We start from the raw sequence: 6,000 nt of genomic DNA on the forward strand, positions 1-6,000 counted from the left end.
GTCATAAAGGATAGTGGGAGCAGAAGATGAAAATGTTCTTACATTCGAGAAAAAAGCACCAGCTAGTTACAGAAACGACTCAGAGTTTTTATACTCAACAAGGGAACAGAGAAGCATGAAGACATGTGAGACTCAGGCACACAGCCTCTGCTTCAGCTCAAACATCAGGACAGCCGTGATGGGATTCACAAAGCAGACACGCAAACAGCGACAGATGGGCCTGACCGAATGACATCTGTTCCACAAGAGCTGGAATTGGCTGGCACGGATCAGGCCTGCTGCAGTGGAAGTGTCAGGAGCTTGTGCAGCAACAGCAGTCGACACGAGTGCCCCATCTGCAGAGAGCTGTCCTGCGCTCACATGGATAGATCACCATGTCACCCAGTTGCCAGGCCGGACTGCAGGGACCCTTCTGAAGACAGACCGCCCTGATTCACAATGAGAGCACATAAGACTGTCGGAGGAGTTGTGCAGTATCGTCAATAAGGCGCCTCGATCCTTGACATAAATCCTTGCCCTTAACTTTAAGGCCATGTTTTGATAAAAGTTTGATATGGATCATCCAGATTTGTAAATCCATTTTTTGTTATTTAACATTAGCTGATGCATCTCACTAAAGTGTTGTTTTTTAGAAGTAACATTGAATTTGATCAGCCTGCAATAGCATACACATTTTTCTAGATAGCCTTATCTATTGAACCTATGCTATATAATGCAACTGAATATCACAGTATAGGCTACTGGGAATATTAAAAATAAAATAGAGTGGCACCTGTAAGCTATTTCAGGAAGGCAACTCGTGCTGCACAGCTTTCACATTTGACATGCATCATTCTTCACAATCACCTGCCATAAATAAACCTGACATCCTCTTTGGATGTCAGGTTTATTTATGGTTACTTCCTCCGCTTTGACATTGCCAGCGCTGCTCCACACCAGGATTGCCCTCTTACTTCTAACCCCATTACCTCCCCAGCATCCACCTGCAGGCCCTGACTTTGAGCGTCTGTGGCTGAGTGTTAGAGTCCGTCGTCTCCCAACTGGAGGGTTAGGGGTTGGATCCATACCTCCTTTAGCCACATGTCAGAGTGTTCGAGTGGCATGCAGCCAACAAGTATGTGAATGTGTACAGTATGAATGAGAAAAGTTAGCACTGATGGGCCCCCTCACGTAGCAGCCTCTGCGATCCGTGTGTGAATGTGGTGAGAATAGGTGAATCTGACATGTAGAGTAGAAACAGCTTGGATAGACTAGAGTAGTTGTTCTAAACTCCTCTAGCCTCAGGACCCACCACAAACTCCTCCATGAGAAAAATGTCAGATATTTTTTCAACCAATCTAATTTATTTTGATTTCTAAAAGAGTAGTATGTGCAGTATTAAACATAGGAAGCAATAAACTGAACAAAACAAACACATTTAAAAAGTGCTTCATAGCCTTTTTGAAACAAGTTTTTTTTCCAGGCACATATTTGCAACCCACTGGAGGTCCCCGACCCACAAGTTGAGAATCACTGGTCTTGAAGACTGTAAAAGTGTTACAAGTCCAAGTCCTTTTTAAGACACTCTCTCGTCACCCCTGATGTAAAACATTCCTGTTGGAGTGATGAGATCGTAGCTGAGACGCCAAACTCAAACTATATTTAGTGACTGCAACAAACATGTTAAACAACAAAAAACATGATCCGTTGAACTAAACCGCTCAAACAGCCAGCATGAGCCTTTCAGTTTCTGAATCCTGAAATTGTCTTTGAACAATAATTTTTTTCAAGATTTGATCATTCAGCTAAATTCAGACCATTTCGTTGGTGCAGGCCATCCATGCATCACCGATACATTGCTCTGCTCTGCAGGGACAGCTGGAGGCGCACACACACACAGATACTGTACATGTGTGGATGCTGCGTCTACTCCTCCTGCCTTATTGTCAGAGGAGTCTACACTCCCTCTGCTTCTGCATGTGCTCTTCATGCTGCTTCTCCTGCTGGTTTAAGTGATTGTCCCTGTTATAATGCTGTCCATACTTCTAATCTGTAGCTTACCTTAAAGATGATCAATTCATTGATTTGCATTGTCTGAATCCTGCAAAATTATTTTAAAATGAACCACTTTTGTCCTTATAATGTTTTTAACCAAAAAGTCCCTTGAGCTTGAAATCTCTTTTATTCTGGAGACCTGGACAAGACAGCACAGGTTACAGACACAAAAGAGAACAACATGAATCACTCCCAGAGAGAGACTAAATCCAGCTCAAATAGGTCATTTACACACTTGACATATGAAGTAAAGTTAAGACATTACAAACACCAGTTGAACAGTTTTATGATTTTGTCAAAGCATATTTATTTTTTCCTTATTTTATAACCTCATTATATTTCCCTTAATGTCATATGACCTGATTATTGCAGTCACGTTGTGAGTCACTTAAGCCTGTAATAGCATTCTTTTATTTTGAAAATAAATTGTGTGAGAATTGACAAATAGTGTCATTTTGCAGGAGCACATTAAAACTAAAGGTTTTGATGCTGTGCACGTATTGAGAGAAAAGTATTCACCTTAGAGAGATTAATCCTACAACCATTGTGATATATGTCTAAACAGAAAGGATCCAGTCTCTTATCAGTCACCAAACAGCCGATGTTTTTCCCCCCTGTGAAGCGTGTCGCAGCTCCGGAGCCGCGGATTAACGGAGGTTTGACTTTGGATCAGAACTCGTCATATCTTTCTTTGCGTCGTATTGACCTACTTCTCATCTTAACGGCTCAGATGCTCTCTGACGTTACCGCTGCTTATTCTTAGTAACAAACACCCGGCTTGATCTCCTTTCATAGAGCACTTACGGACTTGGCCCTACAATTTAATCCTTTATATCCACGTTACTCATTCAAAAGGAAGATAGACAATGATGAAAGTGGAGCTCCCATGTCTTTCTTTCTTTGCTTGGTTTGTGGTTGAGTTAAGATTTTAGTCAAAGAGATGAACATAACTGACTTTCTTTACAATTAAGCTTTGTGTTGCATTGGTCCTGATCATAGACTGTATAAAACATGAACAGATCACCCACTGGTTTAAGACATCACTGGTTTAAGACATCACTGGTTTAAGCAGTAGCATTTTGAAGCCCAATGATGGTGGCTAGGTTACCATGTTGGAAACATTATCAGAAGTGAATGTTCAATCCATCAGTTTACATTTTTTGCATTTCTGCATCAGCCTTTCAACCATACGTTGTAAATATTAATGGACAAAGCCTGAGTGAAGTCCCCCATCTGTTTCTGCAGGGGCCATGACGACGGTCGCCATGCTGGAAATCCTGTCTCACCAGTCAGTCATGTCAGCTACACGCTTTATTGTGAAAATAGATTATCCTTCATCAAATGAGAACTGATGAGTTATCTAAAAATGAAGCCCCTGTACAGCGTGCGCTGACTGAGACATGAGCTCATCAGACCAATTTCATTTTTTTGTACCAGGATGTAAACATGTTTATTTCTGCTGTAAAAACGGCTTTTTTGAATGGTTATATTAGAAATTCTGAAAAGGTTTCCAACCAGCACTAGGTCATGTTTTTGTGTTTTTTTTTATTTTTTATTATTCATTTTCTGGTTATTGTTGTGTTTTTGTATTTACCCTTGTCTCTTGTCTTTTAGATCTTGCTCCTCATGTTCCTGCCTTGTGTGTCAGCCCCGCCCTGATTCCCTCACCTGTGTCTTATTGTTCCCTGATTGTCTGTGTATTTAATCCCAGTGTATTCTCCCTTTTGTTGCCAGTTCGTAGTCTTTCTTAGTGTACCTTCTTCCCAGCAATTTGTATTTAGCTCCTTGTGTGTGATTCTCACCTTCCCTTTTGACCCTGACTTTTGCCTAGCCCTCTTGATTTGTTATTTATTTGTCAACTTGTGTACTGAACCCCTGCCTTGATTAATGGACTGTCTTTTCAATGCTACCTCTGAGTTTGCGATTTGCATACATTGCAATGTATGCAAATTGTGTATTGCAATGTATGTCATTGTGTCAAAGTCTGAGGCTTTTGCAGCCAAACTCAAGCAGACAATTGACAAACCAAACTTTAGGCTTTATCTTTCAACACCGGCAGTTGCTGCTTGGTCCTGATGGTGCAGTATCTAACCTAATCAGCATTTCATTCCCAAACATGTTCTTCTTCTTATCTAATCAAAAGGCCAAATTCTTTCAGTATAAGATTTAATTCAAAGCTATATGCTCATAAAAAGCTGTTAGGGAGAGGCTAGTGGGTGCTGAAGCTACTCCGAGGATAGCAAAAGCAACACCAAGAAATTTCTGTTAATTTGACTTTTTTTAATCTAATTTAGTTACATGTGAGTCCTATACAGTTTTAATCAAGACATTTAAAAAAACAATTAAGTATTTTTAAATAATAAAAAAAAAGATGATGTGAAAAATTCAGCCAATGGCAATTCAGCCAAATTCAGCACGCATTGGACTTTGACTTTAATAAACTTCCTCCTAGCCAAAGTGCAATGTTCAAGTTTTTGCGTCACAGATCGTTTTGTAGGTTATTACTTTCTTCTGGCTTTGCCGATGATCTAAGCAGTCATCCTGGTTAGGGTCCACAGAAAAAAAAAAAAAAAACTTTTCTGACCTGTTACCTTGCACTGTTGCACATCAGCACCAAAATAACGAGGGACACGGACAGAGGAAAAAAAGCATAGATGCCTTTACCCTAAACCAAACAACAGATGGCCAGCCTTATGAAGACATCAAAAGGTAGGCTTGTGTTTCCTGGCAGCTGTGTATTACTTCAATGCATTTGGTATGTGAGGCTTACATTCTGAATTCTTGTTGTATTTGAAATATAGGGTGGATCAGCATTGCCACATCTCTATCCTGGATGCCAGTGATAGCAACTTGTGAATCAAAGGTATGTCCCAAAGCACACACTGCTTTATGGTTGCAAGAACTGAACAATCGAGACCATGATCACTCCAGAGAAATGCAAACTCAGTTAAATAATCAACTGAGATGTGTGAATGGTTTCAAACATTCAAACTTCTTTTTTGCAATCAGTGAAGGTGTCTCCCTAAACCCGCTGAGAATGCAGAACAATGGCACTTCCAAATTGGCCTCAGATTCAGAAATATCTATAAATGTAATAAGTAACCATGAGCAAATTATATGTACAGGTTAGAAATTAAACAAAAGAATATGTCAATCAGGAGAGACTTAGTTATGAGTGAACAGTTTAGTTTAGTTAGTAGTCATGTACTAGAAGGGGAAGTGAGGCAGAGCAGGATAGGATACATCCCTGTTAGAGTCTAGACACTGATGGTGGTGGTGCTGATGGGAGTATTTAGGATGGGATGCAGGGTGGGCTTAGGATGAGCTGGACCTGGAAGCTGATGAGATGGGATGGAGGTGACTTGGGTGGAGGAGAGTCACGTTGAACTGAAACATAAACGACATTGTCGAACTTAAAGTTCAAACTGACAACAATAGAGATGAGAACAGGTTGTAAAACATGACAGCAGCAGCATGATCGGTCGATGGAGGTTGTGGCAGACTCGACTGGTTTAGTAGTCAAAGAGTAAATGCCCCTAATCAGCTGATCACCTGAGCAGGAAGAAAGAGGGAGAGAGAGAGAGAGCGAGCAGGAGAGAGTGTGACATGAATGAATGATGACTAATGAATGATTGTATGATGAATATGAAACAGTCTTCCTGCTTGAACTCATGCTGAGCCTGAGTCATATTTTGATTGTTTTTAACAGAATAGTAAAATGGAAAATGTGCAAATTGTGCCTCGATTACACTGATGTATCGTGTGAATAATCATAAAAGGCAGGTCTAAGGCACTTGATGCATGACAGACTATATGCGCACACTTAACATCTTTATTCCTTATACCAGCGGTTCCCACTCTTACACTTGTATCTAAGAAAAGCTGAGCCCCCCATATTGTGATACTTTTCATTGAATATGCCTCCACACTTGTTCTTAAGACTTTTGTATAAATTTCCTAGTAATG

The sequence above is a fragment of the Labrus bergylta genome, chromosome 17, assembly GCF_963930695.1.
Source record: "Labrus bergylta chromosome 17, fLabBer1.1, whole genome shotgun sequence".
Lineage (NCBI taxonomy): Eukaryota > Metazoa > Chordata > Actinopteri > Labriformes > Labridae > Labrus > Labrus bergylta.